The following is a 20,926-nucleotide window of genomic DNA, read 5'->3' as shown; positions in this document are numbered from 1 at the left end:
CTCTTCTTTTTCATCCTGGAAGTACGAAATTTCCTCTGTCACTGTGACTAAGACGTACTTCCGGGTTATAGGTAAAATAGAAGTCTCTGGGCCTCCCTGCAGCGTCCCCGACGTTATCCAGCAGGACTGTACAGGAAAACTCCAATGTCCATGATGCCCTGTTGTAATTCGGGGCACCTCCACACCGAAGGGACGGCTCCATCTGGCGGCCTGGGGCTATTGGCTGGGATGAATGGGTGGCCATATCCCACACCTTACACCATGTTTTGGTGTTATACATAAAGCCCCAGGCCTTCTGCAGCAATGTGCTCTGAACAGTTTAATCAAGGATAGAGTTGTTTGGCCACAGTAGCAGTAGCAAATTGAGGACAGCATTTCAGGAGAACAGTCTCATACCAACTCTGAATCATGCTGGTATAAATGTTACGGTTTGGGGTTGCTTTGCTTCCTCAGGGCAGCTTGCAGACAGAGTCAACTATGAATTGTGCATCATATCAAAGTGTGCTTCAGGAAAATGGAGAAACTGACCTTTTAACATGATAATGATCTGAAACACAAAAGCAAATCTACCAAGGAATGAATCAAAAATGGACGATTATTGAATGGCCTAGTCAATGCCCTGATTTGAAACTCATTGAAATGTTGTGGTGGGGAATTGAAATGGTTAGTACAGGCAAGAAAACCCACAACACCTGGCAACTGAAGGAATTTTGCATGAACGACTGGTCAAAAATTTCACCAACTTGATGTCAGAGACTGGTGGACAGTTATATAAAACCTCTACAAGAAGTCATTTCTACTATAGGGGGCAATATCAGCCTTTGAGGACCAAGGGTGAACTTATTTTTTTTTCCAGCAGACCATTACATCTGTTGATATTTTGTTGAATAAATTACTAAGAAGGCAAAATACCACCTCAACCTGTAGGCACAATTTACATACCTGTTCAAATACGTTTACAAAGTCAACAGTTTCCATGGGGTGTACTTACTTTTTTACATAATTGTATATGGAGGTTCAAAAATTTTATTAGGCAGGAAGGTTGTACTGGGAGCAACCCAAAATTGTGTATTACAGTGATCCCCCGCCTATAGCGGAAGTTACGCTCCAGACCCACCAGCGACAGGTGAAAATCCACGGTATAGAAAGACTACATTTTTTTATAGTTTAAGCCTTAAAATACCCCTCCCACATGCTTTAAACACATGTAAACCTATTAAAACACACTTTGTAAACACATATGATATGTGGATGCTGGGCTAAGGATATGAGTAACATCTCTCTATTATAAAACATTTTAACATCACGCAAGACAAGGCAGTGAGACAGAAGGACAGCTGCTGTACAGGCTTTTAAATGACTGACACGCAGAGCGAGAAGCAGAACAGGCATCTTGGCAGAAGCAGCACAAAGTCCACTTCTCCTTAGCGTGCATTCAGCTCCCCCTTCACAACGCAAAGTGGCAGGAGCATAGCGCGCCTCCATGGAGTGGGGGGTTTGAGCGAAGTGATGGAGACCAGATCATCTCGGATAGACACTTTGATGACACGCCCTACTTACAAACAATTTTAAACAAGTTCACTGACATCTAACCTAGCAGTTGTTGGAATGCTTTTGGCAAGAAGCAGAATACGCAGCTTGCCAGCAGCAGCTGCAGAAACCCAGCAGATGATCCAAGCACTTCTCCTTAGCGTGCGTTCAGCTCTCACCACCCCCTACCCCCCTTCAGAAAGTGCAGAGCGACAAGCAGAACAGGCATCTTGGTAGAAGCAGCACAAAGCCAGTAGCTGATCTGTCCACTTCTGCAACCCCCCCCACCTTACAAAGCAAGAGGCAGAGACACGAAAAGGCAAAAGGACAGCTGCTGTACAGGCTTTTAAGTGATTAACACAAAGTACAACAAGCACAACACACTGCTGGCCAGCAGCAGCAGCAGCAAGACACCAGTTGAACTGATCACATCTCTTTAGTGTGCGTTCAGACCCCCCCTTCGCAACGCAAGCAGCTTTATAAGTGCTACGAGAAAGAGATTTAACCACGCCTGGGGCAGGAAATAAAGGACAATTATTGTTTTTACAAAGGTTTTAAAGTAAAAATGAAAATAATGCATATGTAACAATTCCCATGAAAATAAGTCTCTTTAAATTGTTTATCCGGTAAACCAAACCCAGGGGTGGGCGAGCGAAGCGAGCAGGGGGCTCCGGCCCTAGTAATAATAATAGTATTAATAAATCTGCGATGTAGCGGGGGCACAATAGCTGAACTGCGATATAGCGGGTGATCACTGTATTCCAAAACAACTCAGTCAATCTTAATGAAATTCTGCAGGAGTAATATAGCTGAACCAACTTAACATCCACGTTACATGGTATTTTAAAAAATGTCATCAGGAAGGGTGGTTGTGATGGTGGAAGACATCACTTCAAAATCAGTCAAGGTTCATTAACTTCTGCACGCATATTAATGTTGAGGACACTTAAAATCTAGACTATAAGACCTTTCAAAAGTTCCAGTTGTAAAGAGGGGGCACAAACTGAAAACCACATTATCATGCCGAAACGGTTAAGCCGATGGAAATAATTTTGACACATTGTTTAGATTTATCCCTACTTACAGTGAAGGCTATATTCCACATCTTTGATTCAATTAAGTGATATGGGGGATTTGGTATAATGGTGGACCAACACTAAAAAGCAGGTATATCTACTTTCACAAAAATGGGCATATAAATATTATTCTTTATGCAATTTAACGTTACAGACTTCCAGGAATTTCACTGGGGAGTCAGAATGAGGACAAACTCCACAAAAATCACTTATTGCTCCAAAACAGCTTAGTGAATGTTCATGACAATCTGAATATATATCACAGTTAACCCAGTTTCACATGTATACATTAACGAGTTTCAAAAGTTTCAACATGAATCATGGGAACAATGCAAAAAATGGTAGTTTTGCCCAGCTTACATTCTGTATCAATGATTCAATTATTCAACATGCCATGTAGTTTATTAATATAGGATTAAACATCTAATGGTGAAACCACAGCAAACCAGGAAATACAAAGAGTAGTTCTCAAGGTTCCAACCAGACATGGAATTACAACAATTATGGATTCCAGTCATACACAAAAAGAACAAATTTTTTGACTCATGATAGCAGACAGCAGATAACTGTCTAGATAGCAGATTGATAGAGAAACCATGGAGATGATGGATGGGACACTAGTATTTCAGACAGTAATGACAAAAGAGTTATTACCGTAAATACCCGCATATAGGACGATACCATGTATAGGACACAGTGGATTTTTGACCCTAAAAACCATGGAAAAACCTGTGTACCTGTTTATAGGACGCATCCTGATTTTGAGTTATCGGGGTACTAATTAAAAGCTGCTGCCGCCAGCGCTCGTGATTGTATCCATGCATTTGTGTTAGGCTGGAGTATCTCTGAACAACAACAAAGAGCGAGAAACATACTAGACGGTGAAAATGACATCTCGGTGACGTGAATATTCAAAATAAAACAATTTCCAAACGTTACAATAAGGCATACAGGTGGATGTATAGTAAAATGAGCTTTCAAACGCTGTGTCATTCTCCAAAATCGATACAGTATTAGCGACGCTACACCTGAAAAATAATTTAATTTGAAATGGTGTGAAATGGGGCGGCACGGTGGCGCAGTGGGTAGCGCTGCTGCCTCGCAGTTGGGAGACCTGGGGACCTGGGTTCAATTCCCGGGTCCTCCCTGTGTGGAGTTTGCATGTTCTCCCCGTGTCTGCGTGGGTTTCCTCCGGGCGCTCCGGTTTCCTCCCACAGTCCAAAGACATGCAGGTTAGGTGGATTGGCGATTCTAAATTGGCCCTAGTGTGTACTTGGTGTGTGGGTGGGTGTGTTTGTGTGTGTCCCGCAGTGGGTTGGCACCCTGCCCGGGATTGGTTCCTGCCTTGTGCCCTGTGTTGGCTGGGATTGGCTCCAGCAGACCCCCGTGACCCTGTGTTCGGATTCAGCGGGTTGGAAAATGGATGGATGGATGGATGGTGTGAAATGCCAGTGCGGGGGCAATGGACTGAGGCATACCCCAGTAGCTACAATTGCAGCACTGCTAACCGACTGTCGCTTGAAAACAAACCTTGAAATTCAAATTGGATTCAAACCACTCCTCTCTGTCACCATCACACCGCCATTGTAGGCAAAGGAGAGGCACTGACACATGCACACACGATCATAAAGTCCAATATCCCATTACGTAGTTTTAAAGATAACTGTCCATTATTACCCAGTCAACATGGCGAAGACAACACGACAGGGCTATACTGCAAAGTTTAAACTGGAAGTGATCACGTACGCGAAAGAACACGGGAACCGGGCAGTTGAGCGGCAATTTGGTCCGACAGATTGCGTAATCAGAAAATGGAGAAAAGCCGAAAGTACCATCAAAGAAGTTTGTCCCTGTGACTTACCGTATTACGTAATTGTCATTGCAAATGCCAATCTAACAGGAAATTGTCTGCGTGTAAAAGTAAAAGAAAATTTGAATCTGATGGGGTCAGGGATATCCGGGGAATACGGTAAGGACAGTTTGTGAGGTATCAGCTGCGATAGTTTAACACTCCAGTACATTGTGGTGAATGCTGGTAACAGTCAGGCGGGCGGGCAGGCGGGCAAGCCATCAAAGTTTGTCGCGTTTGGGAATTGCTGTATGCAGCGTGTAAAACAGTTTGCGAGTGTGCGAGTGTGGCAGGAGAAGGGTACCGTAATCACGTTTGGGAATCGCTGTATGCAGCGTGTAAAACAGTTTGCGAGTGTGGCAGGAGGAGGGTAATTGTGTTTGGGAATCGCTGTATGCAGCGTGTAAAACAGTTTGCGAGTGTGGTAGGAGGAGGGTTAGATTTGGTGGGCAGGGCTCTGTCGTGTCGTGCGTAGTGAATTGTTGGTGGGCGGGGCTCGGTGAATTAAATATATAGATTTATAATTTTTGCAATAAATGTATCCATGTATAAGACACACCTGGGTTTTTAGGCCTACTTCTTAAGAAAATAATGCGTCCTATATGCGGGTATTTACGGTATTTAAGAAATACATAAATATTTGCCTTCTTACTTTAACCAATTATATAAATAAAACATATATTGTGACTGTTCACACTGCTCTTAATCCTCTAGTGCAGCTTATACTTCAGGAAAACACTCTTTTATACAGCATTCTAAAACAAATTGAAACTACTGGCACTAACAAATGCTGGATCAGCTGCCGCCATACTATGTAAAGCAGTTATTGCACGTTGCTACACATACTTAAAATACTCAGTTCACTCTCTTTCATGTTTTTCTAGTCTCTCTCTGTCCTGCATAGACTGCATTTGACTCAGTCCTGGCCTCTCTCTTTACAGCTGAAACCTCTTGAGGAAGACACCTGCAGGTTCTTTTAAACTCAAGAAACAGAGGCGGAGAGATGGAGACAACTTGGGAATTGCCTGCTTTGCTGAGTGTTTGAATAAAGGTTCCAATAGGAAATAAAGCTTGAGTACTATTCCTCCAAGTGCCAAAATTTTGTACAACTCAGTAACCCAGATATGAGAGTACAACATTAAAAAATGGACTGAGAACTGGACATATTTAGTTACAAAAAAGCAAATATTATTGGGATAAGCAATCTAATGTTCTGAAACAATTTACTGGCATTCTCTTGAGAGGACACACTGCACTATGATGCATTAGCCACATCACTTGCTTACATTATATCCTAAAGTAGGAATAAGACATGCAGCTATGCGAGAAAGTTAAATGTAATACTGCGTGAATATAAAAAAGCCTGTTTATAGAGGGGGCCTCTGGAAGTAGCATGGAAAAAGGAACAGGGAAATAGGGTTATTTCATAATACAAGTTCCCTGTCTGATAGTTGGCAGTAGGGAGGTCCACTACATCATGTGGCCTGCTTCTATGAATGGTAAAGGATGGCAGGCTCTTTAAAGATAAGCTGGTGCTCTGGTTTGCATAAGTTCCAATGGGCTATCCAAAACATGGCAAGAAATCTAAGGATTACCCAGACTGGTAGGGCCTGCCAGTAAAAGATGAGTCTGGAAGACAAGTTGAACAAGAGTTTGACTGAAGCATGGAAGGGAGACCAGAGAATCAGAAAAAGAGGTCCTGGACCAGCCACCTCACCAGACAAAAAGGAATCTGACATTGCATAGGCAGGCTCTAAGAGGCATTGGGATTTACTGCTTTCTGTTTAATCTATACTTTGTTACTCCTCAATATTACCCACTCCTTTGTTTGTTTAGTTTCTATTAACTGACACACTCTTTTATAAGAGGTTCATTATTTAGTACAGTGTTCATTATGGACTGTGGATGGGTCAGGAACACCAAAGCACCTGCAGTCATGCACAATTTGCTGCAATTATGCTATTAGATTGAAACAGCTATTGCATTTAAACATTCAAGTCCTCACAAAATGGCAGAATACATTTGTACCCTTCAAACCTTGTAAGAATCTCCTATTCCTCTGTGAAGAGTTGTGACTCTATGATCTGTTTATAAACCCTTATGGTAGTAAATAAAATTGTCAAATGAAGGTACTTAACTACTTCAAATTTTAAGGGCCGATAACTAAAGTGACAAATTATGATTTAATCATGTGATTAGAAACTGGTCAAAATGTGACCAACGGTAACTGACAAAGGGAAACCACGTTTTGAAATTCTACCAAAAAGGTGTCATTTTTTCTCATTCATGCAATTTACTTCTTAGGGTTTTAGGATCACATTTATTGCAAATAAAAATTGTAAGTAAAATATGTTAGCCTTGTATGGGACCAGTAGTTTAGGAAAAAAAAAAAACAAAGTTAGGCTTACCAGGTGCGTCATCACTTTCTGAATTTTGCCCATTGCACGCTATTCTTGAATAATCTGCAAGTAACAAACATGCTTGTCAGTAAAATGTTTAACTCCTACTTTGTAATAGAGAATTTTGGACCTGTTGCAACTTAGAAATTAGAACTTCTGCCATCTTCTAACAAATATGAGAGCAAATGGACGCGCACAATAAATTCAAATAATCTGGCTGAGAAGTTCAACTGTTATGGAAGTCCAGGAAGGTGTGCGATCAGGCTGGGCCCCCTGGTGGTCTGCTTTAATGCAGCTCATAGAAAGGAGAGCTAGACTGGGTCAGATACGAAGGCACTCAAGGACAGCCACAAGACTACAATACATAATAGCAGTATACATTTAAAAAGATTGACGCTGCTAAATAGTTTTGTTCCAATCATTATAAAATTATACATCCCATCCTTGGAAAACACCTGTTAGTTTACTAAAAAAAAATTAAAACTAGCAGCATAATAGTTTTTCATTATTTGATTAGTTATAGCAGAGTACACCCTTTAACTAATACATCTCTCATAAGATATCACTCTTGTAAACAAAGATATCTGATAACATCGAAGGAAATCTGTTAGCGTTATCAGATGGTGCTAAAGCAAACTGAAAAGACACCCGGTAGATTAAGCCATCATACCAGTGTCTTGACCTTATTTTGCAAGCTGGTCAGGCTGAACAAGCCGATAATGCATCATGCAAGGTTCACATTAAATACATCATGCGAGGTTCACATTTATTTGTGCAAACAGTGGCAGATATTTAGCAAATGACATAACATAAGAGAATATAACATTCTCAGACAGGCTTAATGCAATTCTGGGTCATGGGGTCCTACAGCCTACCCCAGTTACACTATGTGCAATACAGGAAACTGCCCTGGACAGAGTGCCAGTCTATCACTAGGCCCATCACTTGGGCATTTTTTGAACTGGTAATTAACCTAACTTGCATGTCTTCAGAAATGTGCGAATCTGTAATTCCCAGAAAAAACCCATACATACATGACGAGAATATGCAAACTCAACATGGAATATGCTCATGTGTAGACTTTGAATATTTAGCAAATCGCAAAAGTATAGTATAACCTTATCCAACATAACCATCCATTCACCCATCATATGCACCTGCCTTAGAAAAATCAAAGTAAAGTTGCTTGGACCCTACTCCAGCAGCATCAGGTATAAAGCAGGATCCAATCCTGGAGGGGATTTCAGTTTATCTTTGGGCACACTTACACATCACCCCAAAGTCACTCAGATTTGGCCAGTATAGTATTTGCTATAAATCTAAACCTACCCCACTAAAGCATGTGAAGAAAGTGCACATTTCGGGCAGACAGGTATCTAAACCCAGGACTCGGACACAGTGATGTAGCAGCACTAATTACTATAATGGCCCCTTTTAAGATCTTTTACAAATTAAGGTTACAAATGTAATTTTCTGAAATTTCACAACTATTTCCTGACTGTAGCCATATTACTAAGTTATTCTTTCTAAATGCATCTGTTACCTGGGATGCTGCAAATCCATTTGCCATCATCTTTATTGAAAATGAATATTAAATGCATTAAAGCAGATCAATTGGCATAAGTGCTTCTTACTTTCAATTCCTTTTTATAAGTTTCTGATACATGAATGGCACAATGGTGCAGAAGTTAGCTTTGCTACTTCACAGCTCAGGCACATTAGTTCAAATCTATATGTGCTTAGTGTGTGCGTATTCACTCCCTTCCCCAGATGCTCTTTTTTCCTCCTAGTTTTTCAAAGATACAAAGTTGACTCTGAATTGGCTGAATTCAGGGCTGGCTTTAGCCGTCTGCATGAAGGGGATTTCAGCATGCATAGACAACACTTACCCTTAAAAAGTAAGACTGCACTTCTCAACTATGTTTGTGTCTTCATACTCATTATTAATTTAAATAATAAGGACTGAGGTAACAGTGGCAGACGAAAAGGTCAGATTTAAATATCTTCATTACATTTGTATATTTAAAAATCAAGTCATACACAGCAGGACACTATACTTTCAAATGTAGAGACAAATCACCAATAAAAATTGCCATTTTTTGTAACCCTGCCAAGACTGATAATGGGTAAAGGGTGCTGAAGCCAACCTCAGCAGCATTAGTGCAAGGCATGAACTAATACTGGATAGGATAACAGGTCATCACAGTATACATTCAAGCACACACCCATCTAGGGTCAATTTAAAATGGCTGATCATGTATGTACATCTTTCAAAGGCGAATCCAAATCTTAAGTAACCAGCTGAAAACTAATGTGAGCATATGGAGAACATTTAAACTGTAAAGAATGTGTGGCCATGAAAGTAATAACATCCTGTTTTTTCAAGGTGTTAGGCAGAAACCGTTTACCTCTCCATCTAACTATAAAAATTTTACTGAAGTTGTGCAAAGATTTAGTTGAAGTAAGGGGTCAGGTTGGTTTAGGATTTCAGTCAGAATGAAAAAAATGCAAGCAAGCAACTTTAAAATAAACAGGAAAACAAAAAAAAAAAAGTTTTTCAGTGTTTGGGAAAAGAAAGTAATTCCCATCTAGTCCTGGCTTGTGCTTTTTTCTCATGACTGCCAGAAGACTTCTACAAGTAATCATGAACAGGATGAACCTTCTGTGTCAGTGAAAGCCTGAAAAAACTTTACATACATCAATACAGTATGTATTAACATTGCTTACGTTCATCCCTTCTCTCAACTCCTCTCATCTTACTGAAGGCTAGCAAAATCAGGAGAGCACAGAAATACAGAAGGCATTAGTCTTTAATTTATTTTAGATCAGTCAACTAAAACATGTTATAAAACTTTACAGAAAAACATATATTTCATTATATGGTGACACAAGTCACAGAGTCATTAACAGATGTTTATGAAGCTTATACTCTCTATGAAGTCTGCATGGAGGTTTTCTCCCAAATTCTAAAGTCATTCAGACCCTATTAATTGGCTGTACATGACCGAGTGCATGCATATTCATGAGAACATTATGCAATGGACTGGTGCTCCATTTCAGGTGGTTTCCTGCCTTGCTGCAATACTTGTAATTATTGACATACACCCCTGTAATCTTGAAATGTCTTAATATTGGGTGCACATTTTTATATTCAGGGTAATGGAGAATTGGAGTCTACACTTAACACAAATCAATGCCAGGCAGGGTACCATGCAAACTTCACCCAGAAAACATACATTTGTTTCCTAACATATTAATATTAAGGCATCATCTTTTTACCTAAAAATGTTATAAATGAAATTGTAAACAAAAATGTAACTACTACCAGCTTAAACATTAAATTGTCCTTATAATACATCTTGTTTTTCTGTTTGTAATTTCTGGTATATCTTATTTATCACACAATATTTTTACAAAGATAAAGAACCAGTTGAATAACTTCCCTTTATTATTTTTTTACAGAAAGTTAAATAATAATACAGATTTAACTATTTTCTCAATACTGTTGCATTACAAACATCAAAGTAAAAAAATGAACAAAATGACTTACCAAGGCAAAATAGGGTAAAAGCATAAATGCACCCCATAGATACTCTCATTTTGTCATCTGCTCACTTTTCTGAAGCACATACTTCATTATCTGTCCTCTTGAGATGCATACGCAGGTCATGTGACTTGTGCATTTAGCCACTTCCTGAGTCTGCTGCTTTGGCAGACTCCTTCCTGCAAATTTAGTATGACATACATATGGATTAGGCATATTAATAATGCAGCCTGTAGAAATTACAGAAAATCACTAAAACAAAACTAAAACTGAACTTTTTTTAAATTATTGCACATTATCATTTAATGTTACTATATTTTACACACAGAATAATGTCATCCATCCATTTTTTCACCCACCTTAGTTGCTTATTCTGGCAGCAACAGGTACAAGAAAGGAACAAAATATGAACAGTGCTCCACTGTGTAGCACAGCACCTTCCCTTAAGCTGTCATACTGTCTAATAAGGGAAACATTTACAGCTGCCGATTAACCTAACACTCAAAATCTTTCAAATGTACAAGGGAAACCAATCTCCCTCAAAAAAAACAAAAAACTTGCATATATTGGAGGAAGTTCAGTCTCCACATAAGTAGTTACCTGAATGAATGCATGATGTCCTAGAGGTAAAAAGGCAGGGACACCAGTACAGAAGAGAGACAGAAGAGAGAAAATTGTGGCTTGAGAGAAAGCACACAAGATAGGAGGATATGCAGCTGATGCCAGGAGCTGGACTGTAACCTTAGAAAACATGGGTTTCATTTATAAAACTATGTCGATTTGAGTGTGAAAATATGTTTTTGCCAAAAAACAAGAAAAGGCATATGTCAAAAAAAAAAGATCTGAATTATAAAACCTGGAGCACACACGTTTCTATGCAATTTACCTTTATAAATCACAACAATCTTGTAAATGTGAGCACTGGAATGCAACATGAACCGGTTGCCACCCTGAAACAATCATACCTGGACTATGCTAATAAATCTTTTATGTTACAGGTGGAGCTGAAACCAAAATGGTATTCGACAAAACACAAATACTGTGTTTTTACGAATATGTACAAATATTTCTAAAATTATTTTGTCTTTAAACTTTACAGCTTCCCTTATTGTCTTTATTGTTGTACAGCATCACGAGCATCCGTCTCCAGCAGGGCATGAAAATGGGCTGTAAAAGTTGCCACATCCTCACTATGAAATTCCAAAAATCTGGTCTTGACAATCAACCAAGATTAACGAAAATGTCCTAATTGTAGATCCACTGACTGCCAATTCATGAGATTTGTGTTTTGTAATGTTTTAAGTATTTGAGCCATTGATGGCTTGCTCCTCATCCTCAAAACTGAATAGCTCACCAGTGACAAGTCAGCACTGATCCGATGATAACTTTTTGACAGACACATTGCTTAACTGATTATTTTTATTTTGTTTGTGTTACTGAGAGATCCTAATACATATAGTATACTCTATACAAAATAATGTTACATTGTACTTAGTGTTCTAGATTACACTGTAATAATTTGGTTCTGCAAATATAATGACAGTTTTAGTAGCTCCCTGAATATAAGACCAACAAAAGGCACTTTATGGAAGAAAGAAAAAAAACAATCTTTTATTTGATATGCTATGATGTGAACTCTTGTTAGTAAGGCCCATATAACTAGAGACGAATTCTTTCATTTGCTCTACTATCTTGTTCAAATGTATTATGTTAGGAAAATAAAGTGTATGTGTACTTGTGAGGGAGTGTAGTGTCTTTTCAGATAATCTGACATAATCAGCAATCGTGGACAAACATTTTTAGCCAATTACAATGTTACAACGGTTTCCAGTGAAATTGGTGTGGAAAGTGGAGTATGCACATTTCAGAACTCTTTTTGTGCACGCACAGGTTTTATAAATCTGACTTCAGATGAACCAACAAATAGATGGCAACCAACAGGGAACAGCATATCATTCCAAGCAATAAGGCAGGAACTGCCTGGAGGCCACTTTATGAACCTCTAACCCACTGGGTGTTAGAACACGGTGCTGGACTAGAAGAAGCAGGATTATATATTTTGTTAAGGACACCAAAACCTAGTGCAGAGAGTTGCGGCTTAGTACGTCAGGCTATAATGTCTTTGATTCATCAGGTGGTTGAAAAGATAGGAACAAAAAACAAAAACTAAACTGTCCAGAAAGAGAGGGAGATGCATAGAGAGAAGGAAGGTATTAAATGGAATGCTATATTGTCATTGTGAAGAAAGCAAGTGGTCAAATCACCCTACCAGGAGGGCAAAGGTTCAAGAATTGTATACAGAGACCCAGAATGTGGCACCATGGTTTTGCTTCTGGTCCATCTATTTGTACATTAATGTTCTTCTTGTGTTCATCCCAGCATTGTTTCTGTTCAAGAAATAAGCATTCCTTATTTGGACCTGACCTGCCTGGTGCTCATACAACTCAACCACTCCTCCCTTGATAAACAGTGGGGCCAGCCTTGCTCTTCCTGACTTCTACCACCAGCTCCTAGATTTTTTTTTAAACAATGAGTTGCTGATGGTACAACCTGCACCTCAGCAAAAATGGCAACTGGGCCTCTACATTCATACCTTTATATCTCCATGACGCAGGTGTCATGATTAGTACCATTCCCTGCTTTGCTTAATTTGACAGCACTAAATAGTTTCACTCCAATAACGTCTTTATCTTCCCCTAAGAAGTTCTGTGTATTTGACACCCCCTTAAGCTGAAGAAATTAAATCCGGTGTTCTTTTATCTAAATTACAGTGGGCAATATGCACAGCATAGGAGGTTAACACACTAAAGCATAACTAGATTCCTATACTCACAAAAGAGGCCCCCGTTTAAAATGAAAAAGGTGCCTCAAATGTGACAGTACTTTACGAACTGTAAGTGCACTGATTTTGAGTTACATAATGTTGTGAACGGTGCACTCCAACTACAGTAAATGTTAATTTGGAATGCATGTGACGGAAGGATAAACACTTAAAATAATAATAACTTTAACATTTATACAGCATCTTTCTCACTACTTAAAGCACTTTTCATAGTGAGTGGGGAGTCACTTCAACCAGCAGCAATGTATAGTATCCACCTGGATGATGTGACGGTAGCCATATTTGCGCCTGTATACTCACCACAAATTAGCTGTTAGATGGCAAAGTGGTGACAGAGAGCAATAACCAAATAGAGACAGGGGATGATTAGGGGCCAGAATGACTAGGTCATGGAGGAAAATTTAGCCTGGACATCGGGATACACCCTACTCTTTACAAAGGATGCCCAGGGATCTTTTATGACCACAGAGAGTCAGGACCTTGGTTTTACGTCTTACTTACTTATTTAATTTTCTTATGTGAATCTTTCATTTTTATTTTCCATTCTAAGCATGGCTTAAATTCACTACTTGTCAGTATTGATAATCATCAAATTCTTCATCACTAACTTGGGTATCGGATTAATGGGAAAAAAAAAATCACCAAAGGCACATTAAGCACAACACATGAACAACAGCTACTTGATTTATCATTAAATACAACACTAGTTATAATTAAATGTTAACATTTTGGTATTGCAGCATCAGGAATGAGACCCATTTCATTTCTGGTTCAATCAAAGTGCAGAGTGTTGGGCATCTTTGTCTTTGAGGTCAACATGGTACTGCCTCCCACTGAGCGTTGTAGGTGCACTAAGCAGTACAATGACACACTGTAATGGCACCCACCTAATATTGACTCTAGGTGGCTAATGGAAAGACTGTGCAGGATAGTCTGGATAAATGAAACATATCAGAATGTCTGATTCCGCTTCACTCTTGTCATGTATCACACCAATCCAACATTTTTCATCATACATGCACCCAACATAGCCTTCAATAGGACACTGGTCTAATGTGAGGAACGCATCTGATCCATCAGGAGTGTGATCGTGAAAGGGATCTCAGCTGTTGCTTCAGTGGTAAATATTCGGAGAATCAATTGGCTGTCTTCATCAGACACCCAGCTGATTTTGAGTTTGCCATCTTCTTTCTGGTTTAATGGAAAGACTGTGCGGGATAGTTAGTAATGTAACAGTGATATTCTCAAGTACCAGGTACTCTTTTGGCCATGGAAAATCGCATTCACTGTTCAGCAACATTAGATCATTTAACATCATTTGATATTAAAAAATGTTTTGACATTTTAGATAACTTACTGATTGAAAACTCAGTGATTACCATTATTGACACATGGCGCATTCAACCTATAGAAAATAAACATGAAAGATTTGCATAAGAAAAGTAAGGTTTGTATTTTGAGAAAGAAGGGACAATGTAGAATAAATGAAAAATATTTTTAAAATTATCTGCACATTCTCACATGCCGTTAGGGTGCTCTGAAAATGGAATCCAAAATGATTTTTTGGATTTTGTGAAGTCTGCTGTGCAAACCTTGATACAGTTACTTTTCTGTTTGGTTTTTTTTTCAGAAAGCCTATATAGTTATATGGATAAGGAAAAAAAAATCAAAAGTCTTTGTTAGTTATAAAATTGTGTTTCTGAGGCCTAAGCTTAGCTAAGCCAAAAACCAACCAACCAACCAACCATTATTCTACCCGCTATATCCTAACTACAGGGGTCTGCTGGAGCCAATCCCAGCCAACACGGGGCGCAAGGCAGGAAACAAACCCAGGGCAGGGCGTCAGCTCACCGCAGTAAGCCAAAAACCCAAATTAAATTTTGATCAATTTCAAGAGGCTGCTTTGACCACGCAGGGGTCATCTGGACCAAATGTTTCAATTTTGTTACATACTATACCAATTAATATACCAGCGTGCAAAGTCTGAGCCTGCTCAGTGTTTTAGTTCTTGAGCTATGGACTTGTGAAATTTGATGAAGAAATAAGGCCAGATAAAATCGACACCCTCCTCCCCTTGGTAAACTGGATGTATCTTGGAAAATATTGCTCTTACACCAAAAAAAATAATAATTACAGGGTGCCTCATGACTAACATGGATACACCTAGTATTTTTTTCAAACTTTTTGGAGTCCGAAGTGCATGGGCCATTGGTTGATTTGACATGGAATGACCCATCTGTCTCAAATATTAAAATCGTTCACCTTCCTTGTTTATCACTTTCACAAAATTTTTCATCAGTCCATGTTTCACATGAAGAGGAGGTAAAAATATCTTTGCTGGATTGACAAGTGTTTTACGTGCCACACTTTCCTGCCCTTGAACCAAATGCTTATGGGGAGGCCAGGTCTTTGTAATGTAATTAGACACTTTAGCTTGGCTGTCCCTTTTGTAAATAACACAACAGTACTTAGTATATCCAAGCTGCATTCCTAGCAGCAGTGCCACTACTTTTAGACTACCTCAGACATCCCAGTTGTACTGCATATGTTATAACAATAGTTTCATTTTTTCGTAGGTTTCTTTCATTTGTGCTACATATCCAAAGGGTATTAAAGGGTGGACATTGCCACTGTATAACAAGACAGCTTTCAGGTTAAACAATGACGAATCAAAACACCATTTTTGTTTGTCTGCTCAAAATCCAAAGCCATGCATGGACTAAATAAAAAGCTTAAAAAATGTTGTGGGCAACATATTAGGAAACTTAAAATATAAGTTAAAAAATACTAAAGACAGACTGAGGCAATAAAACAGTATGTGATAGAATAAAACTGTCAATGTTTGTGATCAAAAGACCACAATACACAAAATACACCCCACAGAATTAAGGAAGCAGAAACTTTGTTGTCCTTCATAATTAGTTATTGGAATGACAGCCTTCAGATTTCTGGCTACCAATGGATTTGCCAGCAAAAAAAATGAATATGTAAAGGGAAACACAAATCACAACAGTAATAAAGAAGAATAATGATAATGTAAACAAATGCTTGCTTCTACATCCTGTAGTACTTTAGACTATAAGAATAATTAACAGAGCAGCTGACTGCTGGATCATCAGGTTTAATTTGACCAAGAAGTGACATCAAGTCAAGTTTTACTCTCTGCTATGCTCAGAGGGGAGCTATGAAAACACAAATCCAGATGCAGCACTCTCTGAGCCTTTGAGACCTTTAACATTACTCTAATGGAAAGTGCAGCAAAACCAGCTGCGTAGCCATATTTTACTCTAAGTTGTTAAAACATAAGTTGAATGCATACAACATCACCATCTAACTGCCACCTGCAAGCCTGTTCATTATCCAAACCAGAAGGTCTGATGTGTGTTTGGGGGAGTTGTTGTCTTTTTATTATAATATATTATAATTAGTGAGCCAAAATAATTCATAAAAAACAAGCATACGTGAAACAGCCATCATTGGGCTCCTGTATATGATCTATTCATAACAGGATTGTGGGAAGCTGCAGAATCACCTACAATTATTATTATCAGTGGCCGACACACTTTTCCAAGGTGACTCACTATCTGTTACAACATGTTACATATACATTGAAGTAGCTGCTAAAATGGTTTGCTCAGTGTCACACTGTGAGGCAGATGCAAGAACTAAACCAGAAACCATGTGGCGTAAAATTCACAGCCATAGCCACCACACCATTCTCTCTGCCATTAACAATGCAGGAACCAACAAGCAGCAAACCATACTTATTTACACTAGACCAATCTGCCATTAAACCTAATCAGCAAATCTTTGTAATTTTGTCAGAAGCCAGAAAAAAATTAAAATTAAAAGACAACCTAAAAACATGCATTGTTCATCAAGATTTATCCAAGAACTGAAGACAGATCTTTAACTCATAATTAACACTAACATAATAAATGTTGGCTGGAGATGGATTGTGTCTTGTGCCCCTTTCTTCTGGGAGAGTTTCTGACCCTCCACAATCCTGAAATGAGTTAGAAGGGTTTAAAAATGGATGGGTGGGAGTATTATTATAATTGCATGATCAATATCATCCATTATTATAATTGGCCTTTTATACAGTCTAGTGATCTGACTAATTCTCTACAAGGGTTTTAACAACTGCATACAATGAGGGTTTAAAATGCAACTCTGCTGCTTTCAAGTGTTACTCACTTCTCTCCACCGAAAACTGTACACATTCTCAAATTATACATATACTAAAAGTGATCTTGACATTGTGACATTGAAAGAGATCTCTGGCTTCACTCATTCATTTCTAAAATTTGTTGTGACTCAATGTTTGTTTAACAAAGTCTTATGACACTGCCTCTCATGGAACAGGTTGATGCTATTGGTTTACCATGGACTAGACAACAACGTCGCAAACCAAGCCAGACAGAAACAAACTGACAGAAGGGGCAGACGGTAATGGAAGGCAGACACAATTTTCATGTAGTACAGAAAGGAAGCAAAGTCAAAGCTAAATTACTTATTGATAATGAAGGTGCACAATCTGTACATTGAACTTTAACCAGTTTAAAGATGAGTACTGTACCTGGGAAAAGTGGCCCAAAGGAATATTAGGATATGTGCTGTGGTCCCCAGAGTGCTGAACGTTAAAGTACAAGGCTGTTGTTTTAATCCCACATTCATTTTATTGTGTGAATCTGAGCTAGACACATAACTGGCCTGAGGTGCAAATGAAACAAGAAAATACAATTGTTTACATAAATGTCTATTTATCTGTGCATGTAAAGTAATCTAAACATGTGAAATGTTCTCTGCAAACATAACGTATTATTATTGCTTAAGTAATTGAATCATGTTACGTGTATAGGAATCAACTTGGAACAAAATAACAAAATGTGAAAAGTATCTGAGGAAAAACTTTTTGAATTACCTAATAGTTAAAAGTAAGCTATTTATTATGCTGAGAATCTGAGAGTGTGGTTTTATAAATAGATTCATGTGATTAAGAGCATTGCTAAATTTTCTCAGTGTTGCTCAGTGAACAGGAGGTGTGTGCAGCAATGACTGCCAAGGCCCACTGTTTGCTAACAAAGTATTCTTAAAAGGTCTGCAAGGTTACATCTTGCCTGAAGAAGAGGCCTGAGTTGCCTCGAAAGCTTGCATTTTGTAATCTTTTTAAGTCTGGCCAATTAAAGGTATAATTTAGCATGACTTCTCACTAAGGTCTACCAGGGAAAAGTAAACACATGCTGAATAGAACAGGCAAGGAATATTCTGTTAGGAGCATTGGGGTCAGAGCAAGCTCACAAAACTTCAACTGAAAATCTCAGCTGGGAGAAATAAACTAATATTACTCTTCAACACTTTTCTAATGCCCCATAAAACCCCATAATGAAATGTTTTAAGTTTTTAATCCAATAGAATAAAGATCATTTAGATTTATGCTTACAATACTGTAGATAAAGAAACTAATACTGAATGCTAATACCTAGGGATATACACTGGCAATCGGAAGGTTGCCAGTTCGAATCCTGTAAATGCCAAAAGGGACTCTGCTCTGTTGGGCCCTTGAGCAAAGCCCTTAACCTGCAATTGCTGAGCGCTTTGAGTAGTGAGAAAAGCGCTATATAAATGCAAAGAATTATTATTATTATTATATTATGAAAAGTCTTATCAAACAATACTGATAAAAGACATCACAATTTCCAATGAGCTTTTTACAATAACCCTGCACACATACACAACCTCTGGAGATCTACCCAAAAATATAAATTACCCATTCATTAATTTTTAATCTTGCATAATCCAGTTCAGGGTCAAAGGACTGGAACATACTTCAGTAACACTGGACACCAAGAAGAAATAAGCCTGAGGTGACACTTAATTAATACTTATGCACCATTCACTATCAATAAATACAGTTAAAATAGATACAAGATCACATGTACCACAAACACACACACAGAAAAATCAGAACAGAAAAACACTTGATACACAGACAAAAACAATTTTTTTTCCCCACAATAAGCACTCCACAGTATACAATGGTGTAGAGTATGCCCACAATTCTGTCAAAATATAACAAAAATCTAAATCTTTGGTGTGAATGTGACATTGCCGGTGTTAGTCTCATTCCAAAATTAGAAGGGGGTGTCTGTGCAGTTTTGAACATCTGTTTGCAATGCTTGAGTAAATGCCATGCGTTCATTCATTTGAAAAACTGCACATTTCATTAATTAAATAAATTTACACTGGCTCAAACATGCTTATTAATTTTCACATTTCTGCAATTAATTTAAATTATGGTATGTAACAAATACATTAGATGCTGCTCAGTGATATACAGTTTATACTGTACATTTTATCTAAATGTACATTTACTTGTGCTATGTATGGTATTACATGTCTACCACCCATTTCATCAGACCAGCTTTTCCTGATCAGATTAGCAGTCAGCCTGTCAGCACAAGTCAAAATAGGCTGGTAAGCTTAGTAAGAAATTCTCTGTAACTTATAAAAAAAAAACAGCTAAAAATGTAACTTAAAAAATAGAGTTTATTGAAAACTGGTTTATTTTAGCAATATTACTACATTCTAAATGCAATCTATACTTACAGAAATGTATATGCTTTGATGGTAGCATTTCCTCTTAAGTAAAAAACAAATGCATTAAATGCTACCCCCAACAAGTGCCATTTAAGGTACTTTTTAATCACTTTTCAGGTGTTAAGGCTTTAAATAAATTTTTAAACAAGAGCTAAGGCATCTGTCTGGGACAGCTACAGTAGGGACCTGCGGGTTGTGACAAACAGCCTTTCATCCCTAGTGAGTCAAAAAAAGCTCCAACAGGTCAGTGATCTAGCATGCTAGAAAGTTTCTAGCTGTATCTCTGAATGATGGCAGACTTCTCCTTCTGCTGAGGCATGTGTGAATGTCTGTCATATCAGTGGGCTCTCCTCTCCAGTAGCTTGTGCTCCTGGGAAAATATTCACTGCTGCCATCTCCTATTATAGCATCGCTTGTCTGCAATATAAGGCTGTGGGAAGATTACTCGACGTGAAAACCATTTGAAAACTGTAGGGCTGTGTGCTCAGATCCTCTGCATACCCCATGACCTTCTTTGCTAAGAGGTAAGTGTCTACAGATAGTAAAATAAAAATGCCCTCAAATACCTTTCCACTTTTAAACGACCCAAGTGCCTACACAGCACAAGTATGAAATTAACCTACAAAATATAACTGAAGATAAGCCAGGTTTATGATAACATACTGTATACATTCACTTATATTCTGACAGTCACATTTTGCTCCGATAAAAGTATTCTGAATGAATGATATTCTAATTATATAAATATCCATTTATCTACCTTCCTAATCCTCTAATCCAGGGCAAGGTCACAGGGCAGCTGGAACGCACCTCAGCAATCATAAGGTGCAAGGCAGGAACAAAACCTGGACCGGGCAAGCAAACACACACAAACTTACACACACTCATTAGGGCCAATTTAGCAACACTAATTCACATAACCCGTATGTCTTTGTACTTTGGCAGAAAATCAGAGCGCCTGGATGAAACCCACGCAGACACAGGGAGAACACCCAATGAGCACCAGGGATATGAACCCCAGTCTCCTTAATGCAAAGCGGCAGAGTTACAAGTGCACTGACCCTTATATGACATATAAATAACATA

Source organism: Erpetoichthys calabaricus, chromosome 2 (assembly GCF_900747795.2).
Source record: "Erpetoichthys calabaricus chromosome 2, fErpCal1.3, whole genome shotgun sequence".
Lineage (NCBI taxonomy): Eukaryota > Metazoa > Chordata > Cladistia > Polypteriformes > Polypteridae > Erpetoichthys > Erpetoichthys calabaricus.
The sequence above is the reverse complement of the archived record's forward strand: the minus strand, read 5'-3'. Positions refer to the sequence as shown.